We start from the raw sequence: 16,255 nt of genomic DNA on the forward strand, positions 1-16,255 counted from the left end.
TTATAATTCAGCATTTGACTTGCGTAAGCCAAAAGACTATAATACATAGCAAACTCAACAAATGTAACACGATACAGATTTAAGTTCACCATTACACGATACACGATACAGACTAATCAATTCAAACACGCTGACACTCATAGCATTAAGTTCAATATGTTGTTTACCATTATTGCTCTGTGGGTAAACAACAAAAGTAGCATGAGCCTCTTCAGAAATCAGAAGAACACAAATCATCACCTACACAAGCAGCGGAAACGAAAAACGAAAAAAAAAATAATATTTTACACTGTAACCGGTTGGAACCGGTTACAGTGTAAGAACCGGTTTAGGAACCGGTCAGAACCGGTTCCACCGGTTCCGGGTCCGAGGGTTGGGGAACCGGTTCGGTTCCCTAACCGGTTCGACCATGGAACCGGTTTAAACAGTGATGTTGACTAATGGAACCGCATCTGAACCGGTTCCGGTTCCTTTGACCAACCCGATTTGATCACCTATAGCTAAAAGGGCATAGAAACAAGCAAGAGAAGAGAGCTGGAAATGAGTGGGGTTTGGGGTTGGTTTTTTTAGTTTTTCAAGCTATGGAACCTGAAGGATAGAATTGCCAATTTAAAATATTTAAGAAGCACCCATTTTAGGGACAATGCATGTCACATGTTTTCAGAAATAGAGCCAATTCCTGTAACTTCTTATACTAATATAACCAAATCCATAAGTTTATATATACGACAACTATGGTTGATGTAATTTACTCTAAAACAAAATAGATTCAGAGTACAACCATCACCGATATATTGAACTACAGGTAACAACTAAATGTACAACAATACTACGAGATATGACTGGAAGAAACTTTTACAAGAATCACTTCCAATTTCAATAAAACTTTAGGTTTATAAATTATAAATGCTTTTGCATATAACATACAACTATGAAGCTTGCAGTATCAATCATGCTAATCCAAAACAAACTAAAACATAAGGCCCTCAAATACAAACTAAACTAATTCCTTTGATTGCAGAATCCACCCATGATTTTGAAGCTAGTTAATTTCTCAAAACAACCTACTTGAAGCTACAATCCCCAACCCAAAGCACACCTGCATGTAAATTCAGCATATAGGCATGTCACTAACCAAAACCACTATCGTTTTACAATCTACAAGTCGTTGAACAATTCCAACATATAAACCAGTCAAAATCGGGTGTCTACAAAAAGAAATCGTGTACACAGTTTCATCCTCAACTATACCTGATAACATACTAGTAAACATATCTAATGTTATAGGAATCTAGGACTATAATTGCATCGAGATAGTAACTAGTTCCAATTGCATTAACTAGTTCTAATTGCATTGAGTTAGTAACTAGTTTATGATTTCCTCTTCACTGAGTCACAGACCCTAGACTATATACAAATATCAATTGTTATCACCGATAAAGAATACCTAGTTGCCAGGTCAGTCGAGACCAAACCACGTTAACCAGCTGTGTTCGTTTATTTGTTTTCGTGTGTGCTCTAATCCCTGACAGAAAAAAAAGTGGCAATTTGAACAATCTAAGTTAAAGTAGACCACAATAATACAGTTATAAAGGTACATTGCAATTAAATAAATCAATTAGTAAGTTAAATACTACTAATCTAATTCAATAAATGAGCAGTTGCACCTGCTGCTTTAGTATAACAATAGGATATTATAAGTTACCGAATTGAAATCGAAAAGGTTACCGAATCAGGAGTGTGGAGGATTAGAAGACGATGAATCAGGATTTGATCGGCGAAGATCTGCGATAAGATCGCCTAATTCCTTCCGTGAGGTTTCTCTGCCGAACATGAATCCATACCTGACAGATTATTATTATTATCAATTTTTATATATGGAATGAAATTAGGGTTTGCAATTGTAATAATAATAGTAATTATAACATACCAGAATGAAACGGCGGAGAGGAGTCCGGCTGTTGCTACTGTTTGGAGGAGTGTGAAGCTCTTCGCCATTCTGCAACCATAAACACGCTTTATTTTGATGCGATTGATCCGACGAAGCAAAGACTCTGTTTAATGTTGAGGGTTTTGTATTCTATTTCTTTTCTTTCACTTATTCATAAGCTCAAATATTGTATGGGAAGCTCTCAAATATTGTATGGGAAGCTCGTTTAGGCTTGACGAGCCTTAACAAGTCTTCAATATTTTAAAATTTTATTTATTTTAAAGTTCTTTGTATTAATTTCATATTGCATAGGTCAAGTTGAGCTTAGGCTCGTTTAAGGTTCTTCTTAAAATATATTTAAATAATTAAAAATATATATAAATTAATTAATAAATAATAAATGAGCTACGCCCGAGTTTAGAAAAAAAAAACGGCTCACGAGCTGAGCTCTAGCTCAAGCTCTGGTAACTCAAAATGAGCTAAGCTTGGGCTTGGTACGACTCGTTTACACCCCAAGGTGTGTGCATGGGCTCACCGCATCAGATCGATAATCATGGGAATACCATGCCTAGAACCCAAACAATTGGTAGAATAAATATCGTATAATTTCAATCTCAACCCACCACCATGAACCCAAATAGTCGGTGTAATCCAAACGATTGTAATGTTTACCGTTCATAATTTGACGTTTCAAATTTCAGTTTCTTTAGTTTGAACCAACAAGCTCCTCCCGGTTCACAACTCAAACTCGAAATGGGTAGAGCTAAGAGGTTTTCAGTTTGCAGACATAAAACCCACTGGAGCCACAGGAATATCAACATGAGTGTATTCAAAGGTCTGAACATGTTCGGGGTTTTGGTAAAAGTGGGAGCACACGGTGTGTTCATGGTTGGTTTCCAAAGGGACGTTGGGTTCGGAGGACCGGGAATCCAAATGTGAAATCTCTCTTGGTATAGTCTGCTGATTTGGAGAGTGTTTATCCTCTGGAAGTTTTTAGAGCCGGTAATGTGAGTAAGTGAGGGCCGATAAGATTGAGGATGAGTCATTGGCAGGTTTCGCCATGGCTAGGTCATGATGATCGGATTGGAGCTCTCGGGAGCTTCTATGGGCCTTTTAGGTAACTGATGAGAAGGGCAGTTGCAACTAGGGTGGATTGGTGGAAATCTTAGCTTGTTCCTAGGAAGCTGGAGCCTAGAGACTTGGAGAACTTATGTGGTTGAAGTTTTAGCTTGTTCTTGGAATTGGAGGGTTGGTAGATTTCTGCTACTGAAAATTATTGACGTTACTGGATGATTGGGATTGTTATTTGCTTGGACGGCGGCTGAGTTTATCGCAAGACCTTCAAGTGAGAGATTGTTAGGTTATGAAGGCCTTTGGGCGGTTTATTAAGAGGCTCGGTTTTGGTTCCTAATTATGTTTAACCATAATCTTGTTTATTATATATGTCTCATCATGTAATTGTAATCTTGGTTCTGAGCTAATAAAAAAAACCTAGTTGCAGCCCGTGGATTTAAGTCCCCTCGCGGGGACCGAACTACATTAAATTCTTGTATCGTTTATATTTTCGTTTATGCGTGTTTATCGATGTGCATATGTGTGTTATTTCACTTCCGTGCGTCGCTTTGTTCCTAACATTAATAGCCAAAAACACCAAACTCTTTACTTTCAAATTCATCAAAAAAATAAAAAATAAAAATCGTCAAATACTTCTCGAATACATGTCAGCATGTCACTCAATAAAGAAAAAAGAAAAAGATAAATCACCCTTTCATTAGCATGTCACATCTAGCACAGCTTGTATATTTATTAAGACCATAAATTGAATTGTAAATTAGAACTATACTAATCAAATTACTAAGTCTTACCTAAGCAACACCAACCATTCTTCGTGTAGACGGCTCCGGCAACGGACTCCCGATCTCGAAAATATTACTAATTGATTCCGACTCTCTAATCGTCTGTTGTAAGATATCAACAATCCTACTCATCGGGGGTCGTTCGTCTGGGTTCTTTCGGAGGCAACTTTCGGCCAATTTTGCAACTTTCTGGGCAGCGCTACGTGAATATTGATTGTTTAATCGAGGGTCCATAATCATCCTAAACCTCTTGCTATCCCGCGGGTACTGTTTCACCCATTCGATTAGTTTTTGCTCATTCGATTAGTTTTTGCTCAGATTGTGGTAGGTTATTATCGACCGCCTTCCTACCCGTTAGGATCTCATACAGTACAACTCCAAAGCTCCATAAATCACTGTTTGATTTTAGATGGCCGGTTTCAACGTATTTTGGAGCAGCATATCCGTATGTTCCAATCAGCTGGAAAATCGAAAATGACATCAAATTAACATAAATGGTTGAGATTTTAAAGACGTGTATAATCATGCATGAATGAGCATGCATGTGAAATACAGATAATAATTATTTTCCTATATGTTTGCTAACATTTAGGCATAAATATATTATTAGAAGTTAATTTTTAAAATGGACATGAACACGATTTTGTGTTCATTTATGCATAATAATACTAGGCGGGTGACCGCGCGATGCAGCGGGAAACAGGGTCTAGTATCATATGGTCTGAAACCGTGAAACCGTTCAAACAGGTAACTGGTTTGATTTCACGGTTGATTTTTTTCTTTAACTTTTGGCCAGCTGATTTTCAATTTTCAAAGGGTGAGTTTTCTGTTCCGAAGACAAAAAAACATTAGTAACGGTCTAGCACACCGTTTAATTTGAAAACCATCAAAACCGGACCACAAATATCTCTACGTAAAATGTAGTTTTTTAATTGAAAAAACTATAGCAATATCATACTCAATTTAAAGATAATAAAATGCTCGTTTTGTTATGACCGTTTAAAAATAGTGGGGGGAAGTTGGGTTAAAAATGGAAATAAAAAGAATATATAGATAAAAGATTAGGATTAAAGTTGTAAGTATTTTTTATATTTACAAAATATGATTAAAGTTAAGGGATCAAAATTGTAACTATTTTTAACCAATTTCAATTGCACGTCATATTTATATGCTTTAAAGACTATATTGTTATGTATTATAGTAAAGATATACTAAACGAACATATATGTTCGGATAGTGAAATGAACATTGACGAATGTAAATGAATAAATAAAAATACTCTTTGTTTCAACCTATTTAACTAAATAAGCATCATTACTTTTTGATATTTGTTTGTTCAATAAATAAACAAGCCTTACATCGAACAGTTTGTTGAACGCTCATGTCATTTACGACAACAAACTTCACGTGACAACATGATTGGTTTGACGTGAGTTAATTGTCATGTGGCACAAGTTGATCATGACCAACACGTTGAAACATGTGTACAAGTCGTACGCTAAATACGTGACACATGGTATCAAAATAATATACCTCACAGTTGTAGACACATGCGACCGGTCCCCTTGTGGTCCTTCTCTAGCAAGACCAAAATCCGAAAGCTTCGCATTAAAGTTCTCATCCAACAACACATTCGAAGATTTGAAGTCACGAAATATCACCTTTCCAAAAATACAAATGTCAAATTAAATATTGACCCGCAACCATATGAGTAATTTATAATTGTAACAAACTAGCACTGCCCTGATAAGATGTACCTGAATTTCCAAACCCTCGTGAAGATAGGTGAGACCTTCGGCTGCACTGAGGAGGATCTTTAATCGTGTTATCCAAGGAATTGGCGGCATTGCTCGGCTAAAAAGATGATCTTCTAACTCTTGTTTGGCATGTACTCGTAAACTAATAATCTTTGTATCCCCGTTCACCTTCCGCCGAGCAGTATCCCAAAAGCTTTACCAGCTTAGGGTGATTCACCACACCAAGAAATTGAACTTCTGCTAACCATTCTTTATGGCCCTAAAAAGTGCGCAACAATAAGACAATATTACAAAAAAATGAATTATGTTTTTGAACTTGTACCGTATAATGTTTTCCATGATCATATGATTAGTCAACACACTTAAATTAATAGTTTAACCAGGTAATCATGGTTTATTAAAAACAAAAGACATAGCATTATGCTAAATGCTAATACATGTTAACTTTCTTTGTTAAATGGGATGATTTGAGTTAACATAAATTATGCAACTACAATTACTATAAAACTTTGTAACTTTGACCGGATATAAATAAACCCAACACCACCCACTGCCACATCATCACCGCCATTATCTGTCACCAGCCATGGCCACACATCACCATCATTACCACCTACCGATCTCCACAGAGATGATCACCACTACCACTGACCAAACCACCGCCGCTATTCTCTGTCGTCTATTAGTTGTCGCTAAAAACCACCTCAACACCACCTACCAATATCCTTTTACATATATAGTTACCATTACCACCAATACACGTACCACCCACTCCCACTACCTACCATTGTCTCCCCCACACTGCCGTTGGCTACCGCCTAGTGCCACGTCACCCCTGCCACCAGCACCTCATCAACACAGTCCATGACGTCACCATTTCGTCACGGCTGCCACCTAACTACCGCTGAATGAATTTTGACCAGACCAAACATTTACTCCAAATACGAACATCAAGAAGATAAATTGTAATATAACTTTATTTATGAGACTTCATATGTGTAGGGCCCTAAATATTATGATCAAAAGTCAAAACATATATTAATTTCCTAAAAATAAAAAGTTCGGATATCATGAAAATAAAAAAATAATAATGAAATAAATTTTAATAATTGCTACGGGATATACACCTGGGGGCCATTTCTCCTGAGCTTCTTGACGGCAACAAGAAGAGGATCACCATGACCACCACGGGCTCTAATCTCTCCTTTATAAACGCTCCCAAACCCGCCTTCTCCGATCTTTAACGACCGGTCGAAGTTATTCGTCGCATTCCGGAGCTCCAAAAACGTAAACTTTCTCAAATTATTGTGTCCTTTTTCTTTGTACAATTCGCTTATACTCCTTGGTGAAGAATATGATCCTGCTGACTTTGCTGATCTTGTACATGTCTTAGATGATTGGGGTCGTTCTCCTAGCTCCGGTGAAGATTTCGATTTCGCTCTTCTCTTGAAAATATTAAAGCATCTCATGATTGAAAGAAAACCTTAATTTGTGAGAAAACAAGGATATAAATTAATAAGGAGAGTACGTTGTTGTGATATTGAAGAAACACTAGGTGGATCCCGGGCAGATTACGGATAACCTGGGGGTTAGATAGATGTTTCCCACGAGGGGTTAGACCCAGAGAAGATGGTTCTTCTGATAACCTGCAAAACAGACACCGTGAGCTTGTCACTGAGAAGGGGGGTTCCTCCTTGTGACCACCCTCCGGCGTGAGAATCAGACTAGATTGCTCTTTAAATATAAATGTATATTAAGAGATTGCTAGAGCAGATATCAGGTATATTATCGTAAGATATGATGATACAAGATAAGATCAGATGGTCATACCATTTGTGGTATTTATAGCCGAAGGTAGGTTTCCAAGGAGGTGTGGCCGGCTGCAACAGTATTCCTGTTCCACCAACAGTGGCCTACGCACGTGCCCTGCTGGTAGTTGGTGGGTAGGCAGCGGCTGATGGTGACCAGGCCTGCTGTATACTATTCCTTTTCCACCAACTGCCGGCTACGCACGTGGTATGACAAGAGTTGGTGAGTAGGCAGCGGCTAATAGTGACATACAGTGTAGGAGCATGCTGCTCGCCATACTGTTGTCCATAAGCTGTCGTATCTTTAGTCAGATCTTTTTCCCATACCTCGTCAGGTACAGTACAGAAGATCTTCCCGTATCGTACGGACTGGCTTATTTGGGCGGGAGTATTCCCCCTCCCGCCCTTGTGCGGGATTGTTCCCGGCTTCGCTCATTCCTTCAGGTGACACTGAATGATTGAGAGCTAAGTGCCTTGTGCGTGTAGCCTTGCTGTGCGGGTGGCCTTCCCTGATGGCTTGTATCCGAGGCTGCGGGGACAGGCGGAGTCCTTCACCATTGGGAGGCATTTCCTGCGGGAACAGCTTGCGTACTGCGCGTAAGGACGTCACGTCTCTGAGTATGGTTGGTCCTGCGGATCCAGTTGGTTTCTGCGCAGACGTCCCTGTTCAAGGTGAGTCTTGCGGGTCCAACTGGGCTCTGCTGGGACCTACCTCTTCAAGTCCCCCCAGTCCAATGTTCTTCTCATGCGTGTTTAATAAAGTGAGGTGAACTTTTGGACTTAAGCAAAGGGTTTTGAAAAGGGTTTTTTAAGGTTTTCCATGGGGATTCTTCCCGCGGAAGTCCTTGTCACTTGCAGAAATTCCCGAGTTTCCTGCTTGGTCTTTGGGTATGATGCGGGTAGGTCTGTAACCTCCTCGCAAGTCAGGATCGTTGAGTCCCACTTGCGTGGATTCTCCATGAGGTTTTGGTAGTTTTGAACATAGTGATCAATTATGTTAAAACCACCAATTCCATCTTGGAGCTTCAAGCAACGTAGTTCTCGACGTTCCCGCTATGCGGGGATGTTATTTCCGTTTCCGCAAGCATTGCCCAGAAGATCCTTCTTGGTTTCAATTCCCAGCGGAGCGCTAGGTATGTGAAGGGTTTTGCCTTAACACTACCAGCGCTCGTCTTACTGTTACTTTACTTCCAAGGTATTCCTGGCGTCAATTCCCTGCGGGTGCTAGGTATGTGAAGGGTTTTGCCTTACACTGTACCCGCACCTGTAACATCTGCCCGAATCCGACCCGACCCAGGTACCCGTTTCTCTGACCCGAACTCTTTCTTTTATGATTTAATATTTATTTATACTTATATTTTACTTTTAATAATAATATATATTTTCCTTCCCGCCTCTTTCTTTCTCTTTCTTTCCGCCGTCCCGTCCCTCTCCTTCTCTCTTTCCGCCCTCTTTTCCCTCTTGTCGCCGTCCCGCCCTTACGCCTTGTTTCCCTCTTTTTCTTCTCTTTGCTTGTCCTTTGTTCCTTCCCGCCTAAGGTTGTCTGCGCAGCTCCACGCGCCAGACCCCTTACAAGGAATCCTGCGTGAAGACCACCTGTTTCAGCGATACGCGAGACGAACTCTTCTCGCAGCGCGCTAAGAATTGTAATTCTTCTCGCAGCGCGCTAAGAACGGTAGTTCTTCCCGCGACGCGCTAAGGATTTGTAGTTCTTCTTGCAGCGCGCTAAGAATCGTAGTTCATCCCTCGACGCGCGAAGAATTATAGTTCTTCCCGCGGCGCGCTAGGAATTCTAGTTCCTCCCGCGGCGCGCTAAGAAATGTGATTCTTCCCGCGACGCGCTTAGAAATGTAGTTCTTCCCGCGACGCGCTTAGAAATGTAGTTCTTTCCGCGACGCGTTAAGGTTGTTTCTGTCTGCCTTCGCGCTCGCGCTCTCTTAACCTTCTGTGTCTGCCTTCGCGCCTTAGCCTTCTCGCGCTGAACCCTTTGAGTTTTCTTCTGTTTAATCTAGCCGTTGCTTTTGTGTTGTCTTATCTTTTGAGCTGTTGACCTAATCTGCTTTATGTCTGAAAAGCCACTTTTGGCGCAGCATGCGCACCAACCCCATTGGTTGACAGAAAAAGTGACTGACATTATCTTTTGAGATCTGCTTTTGCCATGCTTGACCAGTACCTTTATCTGACCCGCCCATGCTTTTTACTGTTCCCTGTCAGCTTTATCTTGCCCCCTGCAGCTGCCATATCTTTTGATATCTTTTACTTGCTTTTGATATCTTTTGTTATCTTTTGTTTTGTCTTGTTCTGTTTGTCTTGGAATCTTTTCCCCTTTTTCTGGATTCATGTCTCCTAGGAGTTCTCTATAAATAATAGTAATATTTTCATAAACACTACACACACAAAACACTTAATCTCTCCTGTTCTCTTGCCCCTTGCTCTCTCTGCCGTCTTCCTCTCTGCCTCCGTCTTCCTCCCTGTTCTGCCCTGCTTTTTCGGTAATATATATATAATAATTTACTTATTAATTATGCTAACTTATAATCAAGACTTAAACCAATCATTAAAACAATAATCTTATTTATAGGTTAACTTGTGCTTGTTTAAAGTTGGTTCTTGCTTTATCTTACACCGCATCGTTTATCAAGTGAGTAATCTCGTACATAATCCCTTTTTGGCTTTTAATGTTTTGGGATGTTCATGTGTTCATACAAACTTAGAGTCTTAAACTTGTTTATGAACTTTAGTCGCGCAGTATCCCATGTGTTGAGGACGTAGACTTGGCTGTTTATTTGTATGTGTGGATCATTAACCGTCTTGTCGGTCTATTCCGCAGTTTTCATGGTACCATTAGATGAACACGGGAGAACTATCGTTTATGATTTTCTCTTTTGTTTACACATGCACAGTTTGTCTTGTTTGTGAGCTCAATTGTGAGCACTAGCAGTCTTATGAATCTTAGAGTTGGTCCCGATCAGATTACACCCTTGTTGAAAACCAGACATACACATGTTGCGCGCAGATTTATTGTTATCTATGTATTGTATTAAACTTGATTTCTCACCAACACGCAAGTGTTTGACGTTTATTTTAACACATGTTCAGGTTTGCTGTAGCTACTTTTGGAGCTTGTGGACACGTAGGACGTTTTTACTTTTGGACCTAGATTAAAATGTATCAAGACAAGTTATTGCTGTTCGAATATTATGATTTATAATATATTAATTTATGTTGGTTTATTTATATCTTGTGTTTACCCTGCGCGTGCGCGTATGAATGTATTTATTAAATATTGACACCCAATAGTGTCACGAGTAATGAAACAATATGTGGCGCCCCGATGTATAATCCGCCTTTGGTCGGGGTGTTACAGATTGGTATCAGAGCTCGTTGACTTTAGGATAGGTGGTTAGACGTAACGGCCTAGAATACCTAAGAGTCCCTTCTCGCGCATGAGAGAAATCTCATGTTTGCGCGCTTATTGTTAATTACTCGTTATTTATGAATATGCTCGCACTTGCGCAGTATATGATTTTATGTTTTATTTCGCGATATTTCGATTTTTGTTGAATTTCGATTTTTATTGATTTTACTTACATGTTCGTTTGTGGGATTTGAAAATCCGAAAAGTCATGGTGATACATGAATAGTTGATTTTCAATTTCCCTTTACGATTATGTTCTGAGGTTGGAGACTTGAAAAGTCATGGTGATACATGAATTGTCAACCTCCAATACTCATTTTCTTGTATGTTTTATATTGAAGATTGAAAAGCCATGGTGATACATGAATCGTCAATCTCCAATACTCGTTTGCTCGTATATTTTAAATTGGGAATTCGGAAAGTCATGGTGATACATGAATTGTCGATTCTTGATTCGAATTTGTTACCTTTATTAAGTCTGCATTTAGGATCATTTATTTTACTTTAACTTTTGACAGTAACTGACTCCGTGAAACCAAGCTTTATAAGATTAAAACTTTGCGCTAAAACCAAGATATTAACTAAAATTAAAATTTTTATAGAATGCCTCCGCTATCTCGCCGATTTCAGAAAAGAGAAGCCTCGCGCATGCGTAGACAGCAACGTTCCCAGGAAATGGCCGCCGCAATAGCCCAAGCTTTGAGCCAAAACAATACCAACACCTCTGGTTACAACATTAAATCCTTTAACGCGGGTAACCCTCCAAAGTTCACAGGTCTTGAAGGAGCCACCGTGATGCTCCAGTGGCTTGAGAAAATAGAAAACACTTTCCTCCACACCCAATGCCCCTCAGACAGACGAACCCTGTATGCTTCCAGTGTCCTGGAATCTAGAGCGCTTACATGGTGGAATGGAGTAGCTCATGCGCGTGGCGCAGAAGCTGCTTCTAGCATGACATGGGAGGAATTCAAGGAAATTCTGACGCGAGAATTCTGCCCTCCCAACGAAGTTAAGCGCCTGGAGGAAGAATTCTGGAACTTGAAGCAATACAGCGGTGAAGCGCGCGAGTACGCGACGCGCTTCCATGAACTAAGCCTGCTTGTCCCTCACCTTGTTACCCCTTCCCGCCGAGCCATAGAGAAATTCCTTGGGGGTCTCCCCATGGAAATTCAAGATTCTGTATGGGCCAGAAACCCAGTTACCCTCTCTGACGCCATCGAGTTGGCCGCTGTGCTCAGCGACAACCATGTCAGAGCAGGAACCCTGTTCCTGCGGGGAACTGAGAAGACCAAACCCACCAAGACTGCCCCTGAACCAACAGAAACCAAACCAGAACCCTCAAACCGTAACAACCTCAAGCGCAGGCGCAAAGCCTATGCGCTTACCAACCCGCCCATTGTCCAGCAACCCGCCTACCAACCTCCAGTTTATGCGCCTAACCCTCTGTCAACCTACCCAACACCTCCTGTAGTCCATAACTATGCCTTAACCAATCCCGCACTCCCTGCCCCGCCAACTAAGAAACCTTACACAGGAAACCACCCCTTTTGCCCAACCTGTAGACTCCACCACCCACCTCAAGTCCCATGTCGACTTTGTACCCGATGTGGCCGCGCTGGTCACCTTGCAGAAAACTGTAGAGTCCCTCTCGCCAACCCAATTGCGCCAACACCACCAGTCTACCCGCAAAACCCTCAACCAACCTACCAAAACCCACGACCCAGATCGTGCTTTAACTGCGGTGATCCCAGTCATTTCCGGAACGCATGCCCGAGACTACAAGTTCAGATTACGCAAGCGAATCCGGTGAACCAGATTTCGAACCAAGTGACACGCGGACGAGCTTTTAACATAACCGCGCACCAAGCGCAAGCGAATAATGACGTAGTTAATGGTACATTTTTGCTTAACGGATTTTATGCTTCTGTACTTTTTGATACTGGCGCCGATCGAAGTTTTATCTCTCGCGCCTTCGAGCAGAAGCTTGCGCGACCGCGCAGCGATTTAAAAGAAGATTTTTCAGTTGAATTGGCTAATGGTGAAATTATTTTAATTAACTCAGTGATTAAAGATTGCACGCTTAACCTTAACGAAAACGATTTTCTGATTGACCTCATCCCCATGCCTCTTGGAAGCTTTGATGTTATCATTGGTATGGACTGGCTTTCGCATAATCGCGCCGAAGTTATTTGCGCCAAGAAATTGATTCGCATACCTCGAGAAAATGGTGATCTTCATATTTACGGCGAAAAACCCTCCAGTGGTCTTAAACTTATGTCTTGCGCCGAAGCCCAAAGACTCATGCGGAAGAAGTGTATTGCATTTCTAGCCCATGTGGTTAAACCTGCTGAAGAAAAGAAGCTTCGCGATATCCCTGTTGTGCGTGATTTCCCTGAAGTTTTTCCTGATGATCTTCCTGGTATCCCTCCCGCTCGTGAAGTCGAGTTCCGTATTGATCTTGTCCCTGGTGCTTCCCCCGTAGCCAAATCTCCTTATCGTCTTGCACCCGCTGAGATGCAAGAATTGGCCAGCCAACTTCAAGAGTTGACTGCTAAAGGATTCATTCGCCCTAGCTCTTCGCCCTGGGGTGCTCCGGTGTTGTTCGTTAAAAAGAAAGATGGATCGTTTCGCATGTGTATTGATTACCGCGAGTTGAACAAACTCACCATTAAGAACCGGTATCCCTTACCGCGTATTGACGACCTCTTTGATCAACTCCAAGGTGCCTCTTGTTTCTCGAAGATTGATCTCCGCTCTGGCTATCACCAGTTGCGCATCCGCGATGAAGATGTTCCGAAGACTGCTTTTCGAACTCGTTATGGCCATTTTGAATTCTTGGTCATGTCCTTCGGTTTAACCAACGCACCCGCCGTTTTCATGGATCTAATGAATCGGGTGTGTAGGCCTTTCTTGGATAAATTCGTGATTGTGTTTATCGATGACGTTCTGGTGTATTCTAAGACCAAGGCCGAGCACGAGCAACATCTCTGATTGGTGTTGCAAAAGCTTAGAGCCGAGCAGCTCTATGCTAAGCTTTCCAAGTGTGAATTTTGGTCTGATGAAGTACAGTTTCTTGGTCATGTTGTAAACAAGATGGGTATTCATGTCGACCCATCCAAAATTGAAGCAATCAAGAACTGGATTACGCCATCCTCTCCTTCCGAGATCCGTTCCTTTCTGGGCTTAGCTGGTTACTACCGGCGATTCATTTCGAACTTCTCGAAGATCGCTTTGCCTTTAACAGCTCTAACGCACAAAGGTAAACCGTATATTTGGGGCTCGAAGCAAGAAGAAGCCTTTCTAACGCTCAAGCGTTTGTTGTGTGAAGCTCCTGTTCTTGCGCTACCTGAGGGTAATGATGATTTTGTCGTGTACTGCGATGCCTCCAACCAAGGTCTCGGTTGTGTTCTTATGCAACGAGGCAAGGTTATCGCTTACGCATCAAGGCAACTTAAGGTTCATGAAAAGAATTATACAACTCACGATCTCGAACTTGGTGCAGTTGTTTTTGCCTTGAAGATCTGGAGACACTACCTTTATGGTACTAAGTGTATCCTCTACACTGACCATAAAAGCCTTCAGCATATCTTTGATCAAAAGGAACTTAACATGAGGCAACGCCGATGGAACGAACTCATCAGCGATTACGATTGTGAGATCCGGTATTATCCTGGTAAGGCTAATGTGGTAGCCGATGCGCTCAGCCGAAAACCCTGCCAGCTTAACTGTATCTTGCCGCGCACGCAGCTTCACTTCGCGCCGATTCAAAGCAACCTTGAATCGCGTATTCGTGACGCGCAGCGCGCATCCATCAGTAATGGTAACCTTCGCGCCGAGTTAGCGTGTGGCGCGGAAGCACACTTTGTCCCTAATCTGAGTGGAATTCTCTGCTATCTCAATCGCATCTGGATTCCCTTTGATGAGAATCTTCGCGCTGATATCCTGAGTGAAGCGCACAAATCTCGGTATTCTATTCATCCTGGCGCTGATAAGATGTACAAGGATTTGCGCATTACTTATTGGTGGCCCGGTATGAAAAAGGATATTGCTGTGTTCGTAGCTAGATGTCTGACTTGTTCTAAAGTGAAAGCTGAACACCAACGCCCATCTGGTTTGCTCGAACAACCAGAAATTCCTACGTGGAAATGGGAATGTGTAGTGATGGACTTTATTACCAAGTTACCTTTGACAGCAAGCAAACATGATAGCATTTGGGTAATAGTGGATCGATTGACTAAGTCTGCTCACTTTCTGCTCATTCGTGAAAACTACCGTGTTGAGCAACTCGCGCAGCTTTATGTCAAGGAAATTGTCTGCCGCCATGGTACTCCTTTGAGCATCATATCCGATCGCGATGGCCGTTTTATATCTCGCTTTTGGAAATCTCTCCAATCTGCGCTAGGAACTCGCTTGGACATGAGTACGGCATATCATCCTCAGACTGACGGTCAGTCTGAGCGAACTATTCAAACTCTTGAGGATATGCTCCGATCTTGTGTTCTTGATTTTGGAGGTAATTGGGATTCACACCTGCCTTTGATTGAGTTCTCTTATAATAACAGCTATCATTCCAGTATCGGTATGGCCCCATTTGAAGCACTTTACGGTCGTAAGTGCCGCTCCCCGATTTGTTGGAGCGAAGTGGGTGAAACTCAAATCACAGGACCCGAACTTGTTCAAGAGACAACCGATAAAATCGCCAAGATCCGTGATCATCTGCTGACTGCCAGAAGCCGACAGAAGAGTTACGCAGATCGTAGGCGGAAGCCTCTCGAATTTCAAGTTGGTGATCTTGTTCTCCTCAAAGTGTCGCCTTGGAAAGGTGTTGTCCGCTTTGGGAAGAAAGGTAAGCTTGCTCCTCGTTATGTTGGTCCATTCAAGATTCTCGCGCGTGTAGGAAAAGTTGCCTACAGACTTGACCTGCCGCCCGCGCTCAGTAATGTGCATCCAACGTTCCATGTATCCAATCTCAAGAAGTGTTTAGCTGACGAGAACCTTCACATTCCACTTGATGAAGTTCAAGTTGATGAAACTATGCATTTCGTTGAGAAGCCTGTTGAGATTATGGATCGCGAGGTTAAGCAAACCAAGCGCAGTCGCATCCCTATCGTGAAAGTTCGCTGGGAGTCCAAGCGCGGAGCCGAGTTTACATGGGAAAGGGAAGATCAAATGAAGATCAAGTACCCGCACCTGTTCTCTGCGCAACCTACTTCGAGATAAATTTCGGGACGAAATTTCTTAAAGTAGGGGAGACTGTAACATCTGCCCGAATCCGACCCGACCCAGGTACCCGTTTCTCTGACCCGAACTCTTTCTTTTATGATTTAATATTTATTTATACTTATATTTTACTTTTAATAATAATATATATTTTCCTTCCCGCCTCTTTCTTTCTCTTTCTTTCCGCCGTCCCGTCCCTCTCCTTCTCTCTTTCCGCCCTCTTTTCCCTCTTGTCGCCGTCCCGCCCTTACGCCTTGTTTCCCTCT

The 16,255-nt window shown here is 41.9% G+C and overlaps 1 long non-coding RNA gene and 1 pseudogene across 2 annotated transcripts; both read right to left on the reverse strand.

Annotated features, from left to right (window-relative positions):
• Window positions 1-1,034: 1,034 nt before the first annotated feature.
• On the reverse strand, window positions 1,035-2,021 carry LOC143533455 (uncharacterized). Its single transcript, XR_013135359.1, has 3 exons — window positions 1,931-2,021; window positions 1,729-1,844; window positions 1,035-1,099 (listed from the first exon to the last, which is right to left on the reverse strand). It is a non-coding gene; the product is annotated as an uncharacterized LOC143533455 (long non-coding RNA).
• A 1,683-nt stretch (window positions 2,022-3,704) lies between these two features.
• Window positions 3,705-7,012, reverse strand: LOC143533456 (putative serine/threonine-protein kinase PBL19; annotated as a pseudogene). Its single transcript, XR_013135360.1, has 4 exons — window positions 6,671-7,012; window positions 5,544-5,802; window positions 5,325-5,447; window positions 3,705-4,246 (listed from the first exon to the last, which is right to left on the reverse strand). The product of XR_013135360.1 is annotated as a putative serine/threonine-protein kinase PBL19 (transcript).
• Between the last annotated feature and the right edge of the window lie 9,243 nt (window positions 7,013-16,255).

The sequence above is a fragment of the Bidens hawaiensis genome, unplaced genomic scaffold, assembly GCF_021521415.1.
Source record: "Bidens hawaiensis isolate Kalapana, Puna unplaced genomic scaffold, B.hawaiensis_p1.1 tig00009693_1, whole genome shotgun sequence".
NCBI lineage: Eukaryota > Viridiplantae > Streptophyta > Magnoliopsida > Asterales > Asteraceae > Bidens > Bidens hawaiensis.